At 47.8% G+C, this 21,389-nt stretch overlaps 1 long non-coding RNA gene across 1 annotated transcript in view; it reads left to right on the top strand.

Annotated features, from left to right (window-relative positions):
* The window catches only part of LOC121850129, a 51,966-nt gene extending 30,577 nt beyond the window's left edge, over nt 1-21,389 (top strand). Inside the window, exon 3 of the long non-coding RNA XR_006085471.1 lies at nt 21,359-21,389. This is a non-coding gene — a long non-coding RNA (uncharacterized LOC121850129). The remainder of the gene's footprint in view (nt 1-21,358) is intronic.

The raw sequence follows: 21,389 nt of genomic DNA on the forward strand, positions 1-21,389 counted from the left end.
CTTTTTTTGTTGTTGGAATAAATTAAGCCTGGATGTTGATAGAGTGCCTATAAAGTTGATGTGTCTCAAGGTGCTTTACAGATAATTGTTGTCTGGTATAGAGACCAGAGTGGCTAAAAGTTTCCGCACCAAACATGATCGGCTGAGACTGAGAGCTGCCTTTGCTGCCTTTGCTCACGGAAGCATTTTGCCTCTTCCACGGGATCGCTTTATCGCAACACAAGGGGGCACGCAATTAGCTGAATTGCCGGCTGTTAAAACAAAAGCAATGAAATGCAAGAGCGTAGTCAGTCTAAATTAAAAGGCTGTATTTCAGATTGGTGTCGGACATTCATTCTGGGGCTAGCAATATCTAGACTGGGAGGCAGTAAACCATCTTTTTATCCTTGGGTTCTTCATTAACTTCTCCAGTGTTCCCTCCCCGTTGAAGCCTTACTGTTGCGTGCAGTCGCTCCTCAACGGCCATAACCTGGAATTTATTTACCGCTCCCTGCAACCGAGGGCACATTACGGTGTTTCAGAAACTCTCCGAAGTCATAAAGATTTCTGCAGCGTGTGCGGAAGGACAGAAACACAACAACTCCCCTCGTCCTCGGAGATCGTTTGCTCATTGCAAAGGGAGCTATCGTCAGCATTTGCCTTCGCTCCTTTTTATTTCCTCCCCCTCCTAATTAGCTGAGAGATGTTGATTAGTGTATACGGTAGGGAGGCACTAAACTGTGCGAACGGCGGAATTAACTGGAGGAACAAACAGGAAGACGGCAAATCGATTCCGTTCTGTACGTGGAGTCCTGTGGCTCGATGGTTAGAGCACGCGCCTCATAAGCGAGAGGACCTGAATTTGATTCCCGGGCGGGGCGAAATGTCGGGCAAGCTTCCTTACTTCACATGCCTCTGTTTACCGAGCAGTTTTACTGCAAATTTTAGCAGCTTAACTTAACCCCGTGAAAAGCCGTCACCATCCTGTCTCCTCTCCTCCCCTGCACCGTAGACTATGTTCACCAGGAGAGGGCGATCTCTCCAATTCTTCATTCCAATTCCCACCGCCCAATGGGGAAAGCATAAGAACATAAGAATTGCTGGACGAAAGAAGACCAAGGTCCATCCAGTTCACCTTCCACCCTCCTGGCAGTCGCTTGCACACGTCATGTCCCAAATTAATTCCCAGGCAAAAAGCCTTTGGCTGAATCCTCGTCAGAACAAGGTAGAGATTGGGAACTCATTTGGGCCAACGACAACAACAGGGGGTGAGGCGGAGGGACTGTGGGATGGAGTTCCAGAGAGCGTTAGATGGCCCGTCAGCCAATGACTTAATATCCATTGGTGTCCTTAACAAAATATCAAGCGTGTGAGAGTTTAATCCAATTAATATAAGATCGGGTGGTTTTCGGGATGGTATTCCATACTTATTTGGTTAATTTTGGTAAAGATATTGCACGTAGGTTAGATGAGCATGATTGGGCCTGGTTTGCGATATCTCTTCAAGGATTTCTTAATAAGAAATGCGCATGAGTTGAATTTCTAAGTGCCGTTCTAAGTGCTTTTACAAACTCAACAATTTACACATTTCATATCAACAAATCTGTTCAGAAATGTCGCAAATTGGACCCCAATGAACATTTTATACAGACTAACATAGATCCGTAGAAACTGATAGGCAGGATATATATATATATTACATGGAGAACACATCACCTCTTCGCAAAATAATAATAATAAACCTTGCAGTTGATACAGGTGCCTCACAGGGTGTACTGTAAAGGGTGGCGACTGTTTATTTTGTAGGCGAAGGCAGCAAACAGCCAATTTGTGCACTGCAGCGTCCCTCAAACAGGCATGAAATGAGTGAGCGATTTTATCTGGGGGTTTGTTGACCAGGACACCAGGAGAAACTCTTTTCGAATAGTGCTGTGCTGCAGGATCTTTAACGTCCACCTAAACAGGAAGAGATCTCAGTTTAATGCCTCCTATGAAGGAGGGGACGTCCGACAATTCAGTGCACCCTTTGCGTTGCGTTGGAGCGTCAGCCTATACCCTGAGTTATAAATCCCCACGACACGGGGGCTTGAACCCAAAACCTTCTAACTCGGAGACAGATGTGCCTCTGACCGTGCTGAAAGCTGACATCGAAAAGCCTGAAAGCACCTCGGTCTCTCTCTTTCTCTCTCTGCGTTCAAAAACCCGTCATAAAAAAAACCTCTCTTTGACTGTGCCTGCCTGCCTTTACCCTCCCACCCACCCTCCCACCCACTCCCCTCCATCTACCCCGTCGGCTCGAGTTCCTAATCGGTTCTATGTAAAGAGCTTTGTTTCATTTTCCAAAGCGAAAGGCACTTAAAACACAATAGAAATCCGTCAGCCAGCGTCTGACGCTGGTGGCATTCACTCCTGTTACATGAATCATTCGGTTGGAAATTCCCAGTAGGTGAATGTACTCTTGCCCAGAACACACAGTCGCGTTGCGTGAAGTTAGCAGGCCAGGTTACACGCACACAGTCAGCGCCAACGCTGTCAAACCTGCGTTTGTTTTGCCGGCTTGCTTTTTGTTTTGATTTCAGCAATTCGCTAATATATCCAGCAGTTCTGATACAGTAGTTTTTTTTCTCTTGGGCAATTACTCGGGTTGCAGTCCTGGAAAATATCTCAGCAACCGTGCAATGAAACTGTATTATTAATATTTTGTTGGGCGACGTGAACAGGGTGTTACCTGTTAAATGGGACTTGGCTATGAAACATACTGCTGTGTGCAATTGGCTGCCATGTTTTGCCCACAAAATGCACACTCAGTCCACTTTGCAAAATATTCTGTGAAGCGCTTTGAGACGTCTCGAAGACATGATAAGGCGCTGTATCAAACGCAAGGATTACTATTATTATTATAATACCAATTCCCACATTCCCCAGAATCAAGTTCTTTTTTTTAATAATAACTTAGCTGGGAGGGAGGCAATTTTGTGGCATCTTTTTACACGCCAATTACATTCGCTAATTCAACAGGCAAACACACCGCAGCAGCCTTCTGACTGTTACGCACCACTCGACACTGTGGCGTTTCCTAAACGTAAATCAAAGCTGACAGATCACTTATAGCCTTGCAGGGAATGAGTGCTCTTGACTGGGACACACCGTAGCGTCTCACCCCGCTCGCTTCACTAAGTCAGGGAATAGGGTGAAGGCCAGCGTCCCCAACATTGTGGAACTCACACCAGCACAGCACCGAGGTGTCAGCCTGGACCCGGAGCTCAAATACCCCACGCTGGGGGAACTTGATCCCAAAGCCGTCCGACTCAAGAGGCAAGAGAGTGAGTTACTGAGCCAGGCTGGCGCCCAGCTTTTCCCTCGTTCCATCTTCTGGTCGTGCCTGAAGATCTTCCTCTTCGAACGTGCTTAAAGTCACCTCCTCCCCCTCTCCCGGGTTCAGAGTTGTGCTCCCTCGCTGTCAAGCGCTCCGGGATGCTATCCTGCACGAGGGATACTGTAGGACCGTGCAAGTTGTTGTTTTGTGTGTTCAGGAAGCATCGTAACCTGTTAGACCTTTTACTTTGGCTTTCTATTGGGCGCGAGTATTGCGGCTGAGTTTATGAAGAATTGAGTGTCGTCAGTCCTTTATCTCACGGCTGTTTGTTGGACGGTTTGCTGGCACAGATGAGCTGCCACACATGCAATACAGTGAGTCACTACACCTCAAAGTGACTCATTTCATAGAAGTGCTTTGAGCTGTCCTGGTGCAATGAGGCGTCACACCAGATTGTTGCTCACGGTAGACGACCACCAAAGAGCAAATTGCCCCGACATTGGGAGCAGAGATTAGCCCTACAAGGTCACCTGGTCAAAAGCCCCTTAAGAGGCAATTTAGCAGGTGGGTAAACAACAACAGCGCACGTTCCACCAACGTGATCTCATGACCACAACAAGACGCCCATCTCCAACCTTGGAAATAACATCAACTGATAATAATCTTCACGTTTGATATGGGCTTTATCAGCAGAACACATCAAAGGAAATTCGCAGATAAATTACCCATGTTATATATACACAGGCCAATGTGGCAGCCAATTTCTTTTACCCAGCAAAGTCCCCAAAACAGCCATAAAGTGAATAACCAATTTATTTTGGGGGGGGGTGGGGGTTAGGGGCCGGGGTTGGATTGTTGGCCAGGACACTGGGAGAAACTCCCCTGTTTTCGAAGTTGTCACAGAATCATGAACACACCTGCCTGAAGTGGACACCGGCAAGTTTAAGTTTAAGTTCTCACGCAATGGAAGGCATCTTTGATAATGAAGCACCTCACACACACAGCGCTGCACTGCAATTTCAGCCTCGACTGTGAGGAAGGTAAGATAACAGGGGCCGAACACACACTGTCATTTAACACCAACATTTTGTTCCTTACTCGTAATGCCATTTTGAAGCCAGAATCAGAGAGACACACACGCTAATAGGATATGTGACTGTGGTGGCAGCACAGTCGAACCATAATATTGGTGCTTCAACTCACAGTCTAGGCTGACGCTCCAGTGAAGTTTCTGGGGGAAGAGCTGTCCCAGCGGTGTTGTCGTTTGGAGGAGGTATTAAACCGATTTCTGTTCAGACGTTTGCCTTTGATGCGAGCCAGAAAGATTAAAGCAGACCGCAGCTCATCGCTGATAACCTTTGAGCCGACCTGCACTTGCTGTTGTGTGGCTGGAAGCACCAGGTTACAGTAAACAGTGACTAATGTCACTAACCGGGAGCACAAACTCTCGTTATTAGCAAAAGCGATTTATTAGCAGAGCAGAATATCCTTGTGACTCAACAGTTCAAACAGCCTTTGTCCTCATTTGGTGCCATTTCCTCATTAAATTTAATACTGTAATATTAAACCTTTCTCCTCTCTTTTCAGTCTCGAAAAGAGAATGGAGTTTTTTTTTAAAACGTTCTGGCCAAGAAAATCCCCAGGATAAAACATACTGTCGAGTGTAGTGACTGTGGACTTTGCAGCAGTCAACTTGCACTCGGCAAAGTCTTACAATACAAACAGCCATGAAGTGAGTGACCAATTTTGGCAAAGGGGGATTGTCGGCCAGGACACAGGGAGAGAGAAACTCCTTGCTCTTTTCGACTGGCACCACGGGATCTTTAACACCCACCTTGAGCACAGAGCTCGGTGTAACGCTCTCATCCGAAGGACAGCGCCTCCCGATAACGCAACGTAACAGCCCTCCCCCATTCCCCTGCTGTTGCATTGGAGCGTCAGCCCCTTTGGAGTGTGAGCTACAAGTCCTGAGCAGTAGCCAGCAATCTCCCAGCTGGCGGGCTGCGTTTCTGAGTGCTGTTGTGCGTTGGAATGTCACAGCTCTGGGCCTGTTGTCTATTAACTGGCAGAAGCAACCACTTCATATCGAAGTGCCCATCGGCTGATCTGCCTGGGCGAGGGCCAGCTGGCTGGCTTCCTCTCTCTGTTTGAGTGCAACAGGGCTCCTGTGGACACCACTGGCTGTTAAGCTCTGATCGAGTTCGAGCCTCGCTGTGCACAAGTGACGGTCATACAATATTTCAGCAGAAAAAAGAGCAAAGAACTTTAACTTGTCCTTCCTCATTACAGCGTAGGAAAAAATTCCTGCGATCAATACAATGCGACTAAACTGGAATGGTTTTTGTACACAGTCTCTCCCTCTGTCCTGACTGTCACTTAAAATCCCTGTGAAACCATCTATCTGAGCAATAAAAGACGATGAAGTGAATGATACAATGGCAATAATAATCCTTGCATTTGATACAGCCGCTTATCGTGTTGAAGGGTCTCCAAGTGCCCTGTAGGATTTTACTGTAAAGATGACTGTGTGTTTTTGTAGGCAAACATTTGTAGCTTTGCAGAGCAATGCCCCCCCAGATACAGCCTGGAGGAGGATGGCCACTTTCTTGCCTGAGGGATTGTCCCTCTGACCTGCTCCGTGTCCCCCGCCCGGCCCACCCCACCATTGGTGGTCGGGCTTTGAGCCTTTCTGCCCCCACCCTTTGGAACTCCATCCCACAGTCCCTTTGGCTTACTCCTTCGCTCACCTCCATCAAAGCCTGTCTCAAGACCCTCCTCTTCAACCGTGCCTTTGGTCATCCTCCTATCCCCTTCCCTCCCTGCCCTCCACCCTCCTTGATCCCAACTCCCAGCTCGGGTCCAAATCCCTGACTGTCCAGTGCCTTGGGACGTCCTCTCGATGTGAAAGCCGCCGTGTAAATGTATTGTGTTGTTGTTGGTGATCACTTTCATGCTCCGATAGATTGCACATCGCCCTGAGAGCGAGCTCGGGTAACCCTCCAGAACTGTGAAGCGCTTAGAGATGTCCTCCAGATGTGAAAGGGGCCATGTGGATGTAATCTGCGTTGTGTTGTGTTGCTGTTTCTTTCCCATCTCCTTCGGCTGTGTGGAGGCTTTGAAGCAGAAACGAGCAATATGGCTCCACAGCTCCATCAGCCTGGTGAAGCTGAAAGCTGGAATTAAAACGCAAAGTGAAATTTAACCTAAAGGCTCCCCCACGGCCCTCATTCTGGGAGCGATCTTTTANTTTTTTCTCTCTCTGCCAAGTTCCACAGGCCGTGAAGCTGACTGTATCAGCTGTCGAGGCAGAGGTGAGACCAGCATCAGTCGATAGTGTAAAGTGGGGCGATTGTATATTTTGTGGGAGAAACAGAAGGGGAAGGGAGCAGGGACAGGTGAGAGGAACTCTCTGCCAAGAGGTATCAAGGAGAGTGTCGCACTTAACCCTTTCAGATGCCTAAAACCTCTGCCACTACCGTAATCCCAGCTTGTCTTTTTGCCCGTTTTGCTTTTACAATTTAAAAATTGTGCAAAGATTTCTTCAATTGGTTATTCAATGTAGAAAGCCGCCAAATGAAGCCTAAATCGAAGAATTCCTTCAGGTGCTCTGAGAGTAACAGCGCGTCAGAAGGTTGTGAATTCAAGCCCCATGTTGGGGATTGAGCGAGAGAGAGAGTCAGAGATGGAGAGACAGACAGCGAGACATACAGAGAAACAGACAGAAGACAGAGAAAACTGGAGACAGAGAAAGAGTGAAAGAGAGAGACAGAGAAAGAGAGAGAGTGAGAGACAGAGCGAGTGCCAATTTAAATTTAGTGCCAATCTGTGCTGAATTATGGACTCGGGGGATGTGGGAGGAGCGTGGGCTATTTGCCAATATAAATCTTTACACAATGAAAACTTCTTTATCACAAATGCAAATTCCAAATCTCTCTCACAACAAGCTGCTCCCCTCAGTCCCACCTCGAGTTCTGGTGTAATCAGGAGCCTTGCTCAGGCCTTGACAAAGACGATGCCTCCAAATACCTGAGCCCCCCCACCACCCCATTTTGGTCCTCGTGAGCTCCTGGTAAACAGGTCGATCGCAAAGCTTTCAACAAATATATTCAAACAGCGTCAGACGATAAACAGGTTTGATGCTCATTAAACCCAGCAGGTCAGAAACACCCACATAGCAGTTGCGATGGGTATAAAAATCTAAACGTAGGATGGCAGAGTAAGAGGGCACAGGTTGTGATTATTATTAGTATTATTATCATTACTATTTTTTCCCAAACGTTTGCCTTGCGAAAGCCCCCCCCAACATCGAAAGTAAAACCCCGTTCGGTGGTGACGTGGGGGGGGGGTGTGAAACGACCCCGAACCGAATCGAACAAGACATCTGATGGCTTTGGCTGCCACCGTGACAAGTGCAACAGTGTGAGTGAGCAGCTTCTGGGCAGATGGTTCTGCTGTGTCGTTCCAAACCTCTCAGGACCACTAACCGTTCCAACCAATTTCAAGCCAGCAGCTCATGTGCCGAGTCAGGAATCCGGAGTCTGGCTGCCTCGGTCGCTTTGCTCACCGGGGACGTATTTGCTGGAGCTCGAGTGGGTTCGGCTCATATCACCCGTGACCCTGAACGACCGCCTTGAGAGACACTGATCTGAAAGCCGCCCATGCTCGACGTGCTTTCTCGCTCTCGAATAGCAAAGGGCACCGTGGGGTGCAGCCTGCGGTTCACTTTGCCAATTAGGCACCCCCGACACCGCAGTCACACTCCGCACAGGCCTGTACAGCCGGCCCAGCCCAGCCTGGCCAGCCCAGCCTGGCCCGGCCCAGCCCAGCCCAGCCCAGCCTGGCCCGGCCCACCCCGGCCCAGCCCGGCCCGGCCCAGCCCGGCCCAGTCCGGCCCAGCCCACCCGGCCCAGCCCAGCCTGGCCCAGCCCAGCCCAGCCCGGCCCGGCCCAGCCCAGGCGATCGTAAGATCCGTTTGTTAAACGCAGCGGCCATAGGTACGGTGTGTCCTGTCCCGGTGCCTGCCGTGGCAATCAAAGCGGTTGGGGTGATTTACATTCGATCGGTTAAACACGTTCCCCCCCCCCCCCTCACACTCCACTCACTACCTCTGCAATCCCCCCCTTCAACCCACACACACATACACACACACATACCCACACACATACTCACATACCCACGCACACACAGACACACACACCCACCCACACACCCACCCACACTCACCCACCCACTCACACACACAAGGACCCACACACACACACAGCCTGTTAACATAACATAACATAACATAACATGTAGGAGCAGGAGTAGGCCATTCGGCCCTTCGAGCCTGCCCCGCCATTCAATCATGGCTGATCTTCTAATCTAACTCCAGCTAATAACCTGACGCTGCCTTATCCCCATATCCCTTAATCCCTTTTGCAATAAGAAATCTATCTATCTCAGTCTTGAATATGTTCAAGGACTGAGCGTCAACTGCCCTTAGGGGTAGCGAGTTCCATACATTCACCGTTCTTTGAGTGAAGAAGTTCTTCCTCAACTCAGTGCGAAAGGGCTGGCCTCTGATTTTAAGGTTGTGACCCCTGGTTTTAGTTTCTCCAACCAGGGGAACCAATCTCCCACTATCTACTCTATCATGCCCTTTGATGATCTTATAGGTTTCTATAAGATCCCCTCTAATTCTTCTATATTCTAGAGAACATAGGTCCAAATGGTCATCCTATCCTCGTAACTCATCCCCTTCATCCCTGGCACTAACCCAGTAAATCTACGCTGCACCCCCTCCAAGGCAAGTACGTCCTTCCTTAAATAAGGAGACCAAAACTGCACACGGTATTCCTGATGTGGTCTCACCAGGGCCCTTTACTGTTCTCCTGCTCGCTGCTCAGTCTGCTCCTCCCTCCCTCCGAAAAATTTCCTGAACAGGCAGAGATGGGACCTCGGTTTAATGTCTTGGTTTAATGTCTCTTCTGACAATGCAGCATTCCCCCAACGTTGCACTGAAGCGTCAGCCTGGACTATGAGCTTAAAGCCTCAACATGGGTTGTGAACGCACGGCCTACTGACTCAGGGGTAAGAGCGCTACTGACTGAGTCAGGCTGACACTCTGGTAAACCTTTTCCAACACCCCTTTTCCCACCTGCGTCAGTGTAAAGTAACTTTGAGACGTTATCCTATGTGAATATAAGTGTACGTTGTTGTTCTTACCCTCATCTATTCCCCTTTAATAATAATAATAATAATCCTTGCATTTGATATAGCACCTTATCATGTCTTTACGACATCTCAAAACGTTTCATAGAATATGCTGTAAAGTGAATTGACTGTATATTCTGTGGGCGAAACACGTTTAATGTTTGAGTTAAAGCGTTGAAGGAACTCAACTCTCAGCTGCATGAAGGAGCAGCTGTGCTTTCCATCAACTGCTAGGTGAAATAGTGGTCATGTATAACACCTTATAGTGAGTGACTCTATCACATTTCTCCCTGAAGGCTGAGAGAGTGTCAAAGTCTCATTGGAACTTATCACACTCCAGCCTTTCCACTTGCCCTGTCCTGTGGCTCACATAATAATTTACAGGTTCCAGTCTTTCATCGCCTTGCATGTCTCACTCCCAGCCTTTCCTACTTTATTTCTCGGAAGTTAAAACCCCTGGCTTTGCCTAAACTGCGATACTTCTTCACGGGATTCCTCAAATGAGGGTTCTGGCAAAATTGGGTGTGGGGTGCGCTAATCTAGGTTCCATACTGGCTTCCGAGAGGGAACTAGACAGGTGTTTAAAAAGGAATCGTCTGCAAATCCGTATCTTAACCAAATTCCTTGCCAAGGCTTCTGGTTAAGAAACTCTGCATGTTAGATAGAGACCCAAAGAAGTGCAAGGGGTTTTTGCTGAAAGAGCAATTTATTTTAGTTAGTGGAGGAAAGAGGTGTGTGTGTGTGTGTGTGTGTGGTGGGGGGGTTTGGGGGGGTGGGGTGGCGGAGGGAGGGTGAGGGGGAGGATGGGGTTAAGGGTTTAACACAGGAGCTAACAGCGTTCACAGAAAGCGTAAAGTCAGCACATTAAGAACCCGCTTCCTACTCACTGAAGCCTTCAGTTTGTCGCTCGTTCTCTAACTATACAAACCCAAGCCCCCACTGCCATGTTTCCTGTTATATTAGATAAGGTAATGCTCGTTGCACACGCAATGTAAAAGCTCTTCTAATGATCAAAGTCGCCACCCCCCACCCACCCCTCTAACCTTTCTATACATGAAAGGTTTCTGGGTTGAAGGTAGGCGCAGGGTAGGTGTTTTCGAGCAGAACAGCCTTCACCAGGGTCAGGTCTGCGTCCACAGAAAGAGAAGGAAGCCGTTCCTTTTTGCATGCGGCAGTAATGAATTAAACCTGGATCCTGAAACGTTCCACAATTCTGCAGCAGCTTAAAGTCGGGGCTAAGAGTTGGTTATGTTTTGGGTCCCTGGTATGGAAAGGGTTTTTCAGAAAGCTGGCCTCAAGAGGAGATGTGCTTAGGAGTCTACTCAGATTGCTTTATGTCCAGGCAGTAAGACAGAGTTCAAATTTTATGTCTTCACCAAATCTCCTGGCTGTGTTGGAAGGTGTAACGTTTGATTGCACTGCTGACCTTGGCTAGTTATCCTAGGAGATGCTTTCAGCAAAAGGCGGACACTTCAAAAAAAAATTGTCAATAAAAATAATTTGGTCACTCAGTCCACGGCTGTTTGTGGGGACGCTGCTGTGCGCAATTGGCTGCCGCGTTTCGTCGTAAAATGCACAGTCAATCCGCTTTACAATACATTTGGTGAAGCTTTTTGAGACATCTCAATGACTTGATAAGGCGTTGTATTAAATGCAAGGATTATTATTATCATTATTATTATTATTATTATTATTATTATTATTATTATTACATTCAAGCCAGTCCCAGCCGCCAAAACAACACTGGATGTAACAGACCTTTAGTGTAAGACGCTGATTTTCTTCCTATTACTTTGGGAAATTGCTTATATCCCTCTTTAAAATTCCAATTGCGTGATGTATAAAAAACACAAATTCAATTGAGTATATAAGTACAAACGGATTCGAAAGAAGTAAATATAAATAATTGATACAGGGCAACACAGGGTGTTAGGTAAGTCGGTGTGTAAAGCGCTACGGCAATCCTGAATGGTACTTATCTGGCTGACTGAGCAGAACATGTTTTTATTAAAAACTTATCTATCAGCAGTAATGACTGGAGCTTTTCAGGAGCGAGGTTCAGTGACAGGTGACTGGGGCGGCTGTCTGTCGTAGCGTGTACTATGGGGCTGTGTGTTTGTTTGACAGCCTGGCGCTTCCGAGCTGTTTCCGCGAGGTTTCAGGAGCCGGACGGGGAGATTACACAAAAGGCGGTCGATACAATACGATGCGCCTTACGCTTAGACAGCGTTTTTCACATCGGGAGGACGTCCCAAAGTGGTTTTAAGGGAGATAAAGACATTGGCTGTTGGGGATGTGTGAATGGACGTCCAGGTGTCTGATAGACTATTAGATCCGGAATGGGTGAGAAAGAAGAAAAGAGAGAGAGAGAGAGAGAGAGGGGGGAGGGAGGGAATGGGTCATTGGGCTGCAGTTCTGGAGATGTTTGTACCATCTGATGCCACAGAATGGCAGTTTTCTACCAGCTTATGCTCGCGATTCAATTAAACCGACAAACAGATTGCATCCATTCTGCACGTTTCACATGGCAACATCACGGCTTTATCTGCGCAGATTTGCCTGGGACAGGAAGAGACTCGTGCAATCCTCCCAGCCTGTTTCATCAATTCATCAGATCACTGGCGGACCCTTTAAAGCCGTTTCAACACTTCTTTACTTCCCCGAATATGTGGAATCCTGTAGCGTACTGGTTAGCACCACTCGCCTCGCAAACGAGAGGACCCGGGTTCGATTCCCGGGCAGGGCGAAACCTTTCTCCAAGGCAACTTTCCTTATTCCACATGTCTCTGTTTACCAAGCAGTATGTAGGAACCCGGTTGTTATTCGATTGGTAGATCACTTTCCAGGGATAATAATCCCTCAAGAAAAAATGTTGTCACTCAATCTACGACTATTTGTGGGACACTGCTGTGCGCAATTGACTGCAACCAGCCCTGAGCCCAGCACATCCCTGACACACACACTTGCGGGCAAAACGGCTCAATATTTGTTCCCTAATTTGCTGGTTATTGTGTAAAAGCAGCATCAGGGGATGTATTTGGAGTGATTGAACGGCTGCTTTGAAGCTGCAAATTGCTCCCGCCTTCGTTTGCGCTCGTAACTTGTTGCGATTGAATGATGTGGGCCATCAGTGTATTGTATGCACAGTAAAATACCCTAGCAGTGACAGATAGACTGAAATGCAAAGCTGCTCCATCACCCCTGAAGGATGCTGTTCCAGGGGACTTGTGAATGAGCACAACCGATTCACAGTACAGAGAAGCAGCTGCTTTCAATCTACTGACACCCTGTGTCAGAGGCAACATCTCATTCTGAAAGAGCATTGCCTCTCACAGCGCCCGGTGCTGAACCGCAATCCCAATTAAACGGCAGTCACATTCCGACTTCCTTAAACGACAGGATTTTCACTCACAAGGATTCTGACGTTTGAAGCTTTTAAGAGGATGCGTGGGTGTGAGCGTGTGTGCGTGCGTGTGTGTGTGTGTGTGTCTGGGAGAGAATTGCTGACTGAGCCGGGCTGGCACCTGTGATTATCACATTGCGCATCGTATGTTAACCGCCCCCTCCGCCCCCCCCACCCGCTGTGTTCCCAGAGTGGGAACCGAACCTGTAAAACTCCAGGATCGGAAGAGCAAACGTCCATTCTCTCCAGGACTGTTAGTTAGTTAGTTAGTTAGTTAGTCAGTCAGTCAGTTAGTTAGTTAGTTAGTTAGAGGCTTGTCACCACTCTGCTTCAATCGGTCTGCGAAAATCTGGACTGAACGAGCGTTAAGAATAATAACGCCTGCATTTGACATAGCGCCTCATCACGTTGTTGAGACATCTCAAAGCGCGTCACGGAATATACTGTAAAGTGGATCGACTGTACCTTTTGTGGGCGAAACACAGCAGCCGATTACGCACAGCAGTGTCCCACAAACAGCCATGGATTGAGTGACCAAATAATTTTTTTGATGCTACAGAGAAACAACCAGACAAGCGAGTGTGGCAACGGTTAAAAACAGGATGGTGGTGGGCAGGGGTGGAGAGGGGTGGGGGGAAGAAAGCTTGCTCCAATCCCATGTTTTAATCTTCTCCGTTTTAGTTAACATTCGTTTCCTGAAATCATTCCTTTTTTTAAATCTGCATCAAATATGCCTTATGGTCAGCCCATAAAAAAATAGAGGAGGCAAAGCTGAGCGAGAGAGGACAGGGTCAGAGCCAGGCTGGAATCTCCCCTCAATGTTAACGGGAGGCTGGACGGCCAGTGCGGAACAGTCAAGTGCTATAATTGTGATTTAAAATGGGAATTAATATGTAATGTACAGCTTCTCAAGTGCCCGCCTGGGACTCGATTACCCTTCCTTTAAGCATTCAATCAGTTAAACGGAGCCCAATTCATAAAAAGCAGAGCAGAGCCAATCACCCCAAGCAGAGCGAGTGGTGCCCCCTTTGACCTTAAGCTTGTCTTGTGTGAGTTTTTTTCTTCTTACTTTTCGAACCGTAATGTTGTTCAGGACAACTCGATCGCACGCTAATCTTTGACCTTGGAAGCACCCTCATGCTATAACAGCCTGTCAGTGTGTGCAGCCAAGTGTGTGTGTGTGTGTGTGTGTGGTGTGTATGGATGCGTGTATTTGATGTGTGTATGTGGTGTGTGTGTATGTGGATGTGATGGGTGTGGATGCGTGTATTTGGGGTGTGTATGTGGATATACGTGGTGTGTGTGTGCGTGTGTATGTGGGTGTGTGCAGAGATTGTGAATGTTTCACAAGCTTTCCCTATCCAGCTTTGAAGCCTCTAGCTAGCTCGCTGGCGGGTTTCACAAACCCTTATTTTTTCTTGCGCTGTCCGTGGCGAGTATCTTGGATGTTGCAAATGAATAGGATATTGGAATGAGGGTAATTCCCCCCACTGCACCCCACCCTGTTTGTCGGAATCAAATGCGAGGATTATTATTACTATCATTTATTATTCACAAGGTAACGCTGCCTGTGGGAACGTTGCTGTACGCAGGTTGTGAATGACCGATTTTATATCTAGCCCGGACACTCCTTTGATTGTTTTCGGATCCTTAAAATCCATCTGAGCAGGTAGTCTATTGGAGCGTCAGCCTAGACTCAAAGTCCCCGACGTGGGGGTGTGGGGGGCGGGGGGGGGGGGGCTTGAATCCCTGACCCTTCTGACTCAGAGGTAAGAGCACTGCTGACTGAGCCAGGCAGCCAAGTCTCCAGTATACAGCGCAGTCGCAGGTCAAGTGCAGCTTGGTGAGACACAGAGCAAAAAGAGAACAATATGCTTGAGCCCCAACAAAGGAAGTGCATCCCATTTCTATTCCCCCCCCTCACGGGCCAAGTTTTGCCTCTGTCGGTGTGACCGGCAATAAAGGTGCCAAACAAGGGGAGGGCTTTAACATTGCCAGAGCCACCCGCTGGGCTGCGACAGGTTGGAGGGGTTTCAAGTCGTGCCTTCGAAGTCAAACAAACCCTCCGCCCCATCAGTCTGTGGCGGATTTAATTCCGTTTGCTGGCAGCTCTCCCTCCCGAGCCTCCGGCTGATTTCCCTGGACAGAAAATTAGCGAAGAAATTGTAGTGCAGAACGAGGCCATTTGGTCCATTGAGTCTACGCTGGGAGCCATTTCAGCCACTTGAGCTATCTGCTCTCATCCAAATTGCCCATCTCTTCACACTTAAAATCATGTGCAAAATAAATCTTGTATTCGATGTAGCGCCCATAACCATATAATCTCTTTTACAGCAATTTACTATTGAGTGTAGTGACTGTGCACTCATGAGCAAACACCACTGACAGTATTGTGCATAGCAAAGACCTATGAAAGATTAATTTGTCTGAAGGATTGTTGGCCAGGACACCGGGAACAAATCCCTTCTATTTTTGAACAGTGTTAAATTCCCTTTGTTAAATTACACAGGCACATCTAACAACGCAACTCAAATGCTTTCCCCACTCCACCCCACCGCCCCCCCTCAGCACTGCATTGGAGCATCAACTTAGACTGTGTTCTCAAAGTCTCCAAGCGTCAGGTTCGAAAGCCACAACCTTCTAACCTTAAGGCGAGAGCATTTGCAAGTGAGACTTTACAGCCAACAAAATTGAATTACTTTATACCATTTCTTAAAGGAATCGTTCTTTTCTTCACCTAAATCCTGGCCTAGGAAACGATCAGTCATACCAAAGTACCACTTTCACATTTACTTTTCTTCAACTAAAATTTATCAGATGGCCTCACAATCCCATTGAGGCTGAATTATTTGATACGTATTTTAAGCACATACCTTCCTTCATTTTCTTCGGCAAAAGAAAACGCGACTTACTTCAGAGGATTTCAGAACAGCGGCAACTCAGAGAAAGGAACAGAAAGGTCTTTCAAGTGCTGTCTCTTCATTGCATCTAATGGGAGGAGGAATGGCAGTGTTAAAATCTGCTGGTCACATGCAGAGGAAAGCCTGAATACCATTCTGCTATTTGCAAATCGATGGAAAAATAATAATAATAATATTAGATACGCATTAGAGAGGGTGCCTTATCATCTCGTCGAGATGCCTCAAAGCGCTTTGCAGGATTTTACTGTCACGTGGAGTGACTGTGTATTTTGCAGGCAAACGCAAGGGGCATTTTGCGTGCAACAATGTCCCACAAACAGCCACGAAGTGAGTGATTGATTTTATTTGGGGGGATTGTCGACCAGGGCACCGGGAGAAAGAGAGAGAGAGAGAGAGAGAGAGAGAGAGACTCCCTTCTCTTTTTCAAATAGTCCCACAGGATTCTTGAGCGTCCACTTGAACAGGGCACAGACGGGAGCTCGGCTCGAGGTCTCATCCAAAGGACAGCGACTCCCAACAGTGCAGCATCCCCACAACACACTGCATTTGAGCGTCAGCCTAGACTACGTGAGATTAAAGTGCCCAAAGTGGGGGCTTGAACCCCTGACCTTCTGACTCAGAAGTCGAGTCTGAGCCAGGCTGAATAGAACAGCGCGATAATTGAAAGTCGTCCAGAAAATTCCAATTTCACCCCTTCTCCGCTCCCACATGATTTGTGCAAATTACCTTTGGGTCTCGACTTCGCACCTTATCAGCTCGGTGACAAGCTGATTTCCATATTAACTGGCTAATATACTCGGAAGAAGAAAAAAGGCCAGGGAGAGAGCTCACCTCGCGAGCAAAAGGAACGGGGTACGATTCCCGGGCGAGTCGGGGCGAAACATTAGGCAAGTTTCCTTACTCCACACACACGCCTCTGTTTACCAAACAGTAAGTAGGATTGCTTTTCCAGGGGTAATAACCCCTGAAAAAAAAAATAATTTGGTTACTCAATTACTCCCTTCACTTTACCAATAAAGAGCAGGGGGAGAGGGGAGAGAGAGAAGGCGAGGGAGGGAAAGGAGAGAGGGAGGGAGGGAACGAGAGGGAGGGAAAGAAGGAGCAGAGAAAAGGAAAGGGGGAAAGAGAGAGAGAGAGAGAGGGGAAAGGCCTGAAAAGAAAACTGATTGCAAACCTTGAATCAATTTTCCAGGCCTGAGTTTTAGGGTGAATGGCTTGACAGTTTTTAGAATGGACAGCGCAAGGTTGAGGCAGTTCTCCACAGCGCGGGACAATAATACCAGCATCACTCTAGGGGCTTTCTCCTACTGTTAGTCAGTCTGTTGGTCCGAAGACTCTGGCGTGATAAATAACGTCACCGTCCCCTTCTCACAACTTGTGCAACGGTGTGAGTGGTGTGTTACAACTGTTTCATTCCTCCCTCTCTCTCTCACTCCCGTTGTTAGTCAGTGCCCTGTTTGAGGAGGAGTGATAAATAATGTTACTGTACTCTCTCACTTCCATTGTTAGTCAGTGTGAGCGGATTAGGCCTTTCTGAACTACCCAATAAGGGGAGTTCCCCTCTTCCCCCACAACCTCCCCCTCCCTCCTGTGCTTTTGTTTATACACACACTCGTCTCCTATTCCCCCCCTTCCTTTATCCCCCTATTCCCTTCCCCTTCTCGTAGGCATCAAATTTTGTCTTAAAACTTGACACATTCATTGACGCTATTTTCCTTCAACCAATGCTTCCGGCTATGAGTTCCACATCTTCACCTCCCTCCGTGTGAAAAGGTTCCTCTTAAACATCCGCTCTGTTAGATCTACCACTGGGTACCTTGTGTTTATACTTCTCACAAAACATACAGAGTCAATTCACTTTACGGTATATTCTGTGAAGGGCTTTGAGACGTCTCGAAGACGTGATAAGGCACTATGTCAAATGCAAGGATTATTATTATTATTATTATTATTACTATTATTATTATTATTATCTACGTAAGGGGGCGAGAGCACTGCGTTGTTGAAGGCGCACCTTTCGGACAATTCATTAATCTGGGGCAGAAACTGCACAGGGCGTTATGAAAGCTGGAAGGGAAATTCAGCATCCGTGGGGTAAAATTTCAATTGTGTCTGTTTCTGGAATCGGAACCACTGAGAAATCAAACTTGACCTTTTGATTGATTTAACTCCCCCCCCCCACCCCCAAAACACCTTGCAGGAAGGGACATTCAGTGAGAGACAGAGAGAGGGAAATAGAAACAGACCCAACCTACACCTCTCTCTCTCGCTCTCGCTCTCTCACTCTCACACACACGCGCCCCCACTCACTGCTTTCAGAACAATATGTTTCTCTTCACTAAGCCTGGGAGTGGGAAGGAGAGCGAGAGCAGATACCACTATGGCTTTCGACATGATAGATGAACAGGCAGCACAGCAGTAAGGTTCTTTTTGAGGTGGTGGGGGTAGGGGGAGGGAGGGGGGCTGTCATCTGGCACACACGGAAACTCATCACCGTGCTTCCAAACCAGAACGAGAGTTCCACGTCCATTAGGGTGACCGCACGCCCCTGATTTCCGAGGACAGTCAGATTTGCGGACGGGGGAGACAGTGCGCCTCTGGTGCCAAATTTGCCCCGTCTCGAGTTCGGCAGCAAACCAACAACATTCTAAAACAGACATCCTCGTCAGAGAGAGACACAGCCATTAAGCCAACCCGCTTCTCAGTCCTGTCAGCGTTAATCCATTGTCGGCAATTGTGTGAGTTCGATTTTTTAAATAGATACATTAACTGCGTCTCCGGATGTGGTTTGCAAAAATATGGGTTCACCATTAACTGTATGCCTCTCCTCGCTAACCAAGGCTATTGCTTGATTGGCATTAAGCGACGAGGCATGCAAAGAGGCCATTCTGCCCATCCAGGCAGTTTGCGTGAAGGAAGCTGTGAATCTCTCGTGATTTACAAGCTTTGTGCGATCATCCACTAACCCACGGCGCGAGCCCGTGGGACCTGAAGCTTCCTTCTCTTTGGTGTTATTTGAATTGATCTCCCCCTCCTCCTCCTCTTCTCCCACTCCCCCCCCTTCCCCCGCCCACCCCACCTCAGCTTACGGCCTCTCTCACAAGAGGATGAGGGCGAGCTTAATGTGACCTCAGGCATTCAATTAGGAAGCCCAAACAACTTAAATCTAAAGCGCAGTGGATCAAACGCTGTTTAAAATAATATTAAGAGTTGGAACATCAGACGGCATTGGAGAGAAAAAGCAGAAAAATGCCTCGAGCTTTCGTCTCATGGCTCCTCCCCAGGGACAAAGTGGAGAATTTTTAATTAACCACAAGCGATTAACTTTTGAACGTATAAAAGATCCCTTTGACACTCTCCACTGCCCGAGTCCTCTATCGCTGGCAGCCTGGAGGGTGCTTTCTACAAGTCTCCATCAGCACGCTCTCCTCCCTTCTCAGCCCCTGACTGGTAGAGACTCAAACTACCTCGCGGCTTCGGCTGCAAGACTGCCTGGTCCTAGAATGTTAAGACTGCGTAGAATCAGGGCAGCTTCTTAGATTTGGTCTTAATCCAGAAAGTACAGTCGCTACACTTTACAGTAAACCCCGTGAAGCGCTTTGAGACGTCTCAAAAGACGTGATCAGGCGCTGTATCAATTGCAAGGATTATTATTATTATTATTATTAATAATCCTGAAGCCACCACGTTTGTCTCATTTCATAACTGAATCGATTTTGATGTGATCAAAGCGGTTGTTGTTGGGCAATAGTTCTGGCCTCTCCCGTTGCTCTATATGCATAATTTTTTTAAAAAAATTTTTGCTGATGTGTTATTTACCTGACAACAGTTAATGGGAGAGATTGGCTCCAGTCGTACTCTCCGCCTCTGAACATGCTTAAAGAGGCATTTTGCTAGGACCCGCTCGTTCCACCATTCACTCCCTTTACAGACAGATGGATGATTGGCACAACAGGTTTATATGTTGCACACCATTAGCTATCCTCCTTCAATATTCAGCAAATAGTAGCAAGACTTCTCCATCATTTGGGCATCCATAACATCCTGACAGCTTTACAACTGCTCTGCTCTGCGAGAACACATTTCCCTTTCGGCAGCTCGTTGTTAAGACGGACTTTCGGCTGGAATTTAAAGATCTTTCCTCGCCATGAGTGTCAGGCCGACTGAGCCCAGGCCACACTCTCGCTCCACTCTGTCGGCGTCTCTCTCTCTCTGTCTACCCCGGGGTAGGAAGTTTGTGGGTTCGAACCCCAATCGGGAGAGAAACAGGACACCGGGAGAGAAACTCCCTTCTCTTTCCCAATTACGACCTCCTGGACAGGCCCAGACGAACCTCCTCCAGAAGGACATTTTTGGAAAAGAGAAGGGAGTTTCTCCATCTCAATCCCAATCCCCCCCCCCGGATAAAATCAGTCGTTCACGTCACGGCTGTTTGCTGGCATCGCTGTACGCGAATTATCTGGTCGCAAATACGCAGCCACTTACAGTTGCTAGCATTTGACTCCGCGACACTCAAGAGACGCTTTGATGTAATAGCTGCCGTATCAAACGGAAGGTGTATTATTACCTTTACATTGCAACCGACGGCGAGGTCAGGCACGGACCTATTGTCTTCGTTACCTTCAAGGAAGGTCTCAGTTTGGCACTTGGAGAGTTAAATAACTATTTGCATGCTGTTCCTCGCTCTGGCAGAGAGAGACACCTGCTGTGTGAGACGGGTGGCTTTCTCCAGCAGTGTGGAGTGTGGGTAAATCGTCGCTTGTCTCATCTCTCGGCACTTTCATTTATCTTCAGTGAAGAGAAAGGAGAAGGGCAGCTGAAATGCAGCTAATAGCGCTGGAGACACAGAGCAGGATTGTTCACATCTGACGTGTCATCTGTTGGAGAAGCCTCTGTATCCGCTCCTCGAGACAAACACAGGGCTGAACGGGAAGGGAAAAAAAATACTACCACAGAAAGGAACGACTAATACTACCGCCACTTCTACCAATAATCCTTGGGGTTGATATCGCGCCTTATCACGTCTTCGAGACGTCTCAAAGCCCTTCACAAAATACACTGTATATTCTGTGGGCGGAACGCAGAGGCCAATTGCGCACAGCAGCGTCCCACAAACACTGGATTGAGTGGCCAAATTATTATTATTAGTTTTTATATTATATCACAAGAGGGGGTGCGGGGCGTGGGTTGGGGGGGTAGGGGGATGTTTGTGACGTCTCGCAGGGCGCGGGTTAATTAGCACAGGGAATGAATTGCGTAAAGCCACAACCTGTTGACGATGAGCATGTTTGGCTTGTGTTAATAAGCTCTGTCCTTTTCCCCCCAACCCCGCCACCCACTTTCCCTTCCCCACTCATTGTCAATCATCCTGATGGCACCGGTTCCAATCCCGGCACATTTCCCCACGTTCCAGGTCATCCTAACCTCAGTCATCCCAACCTCAGCCCGTGCATTGTTCCCTCCCCTCCTCCCAAGTGTTAATCCTCTCGTCTTTTTTACACTCTCTCTCTCTTTCTCTCTCTCTCTCTCTCTCTCTCTCGACAGAAAACATGACTCTGGAATGCTGATCGCTTAG

The sequence above is a fragment of the Callorhinchus milii genome, unplaced genomic scaffold (genome assembly GCF_018977255.1).
Source record: "Callorhinchus milii isolate IMCB2004 unplaced genomic scaffold, IMCB_Cmil_1.0 Scaffold14, whole genome shotgun sequence".
In the NCBI taxonomy this organism is placed as follows: Eukaryota; Metazoa; Chordata; class Chondrichthyes; order Chimaeriformes; family Callorhinchidae; genus Callorhinchus; species Callorhinchus milii.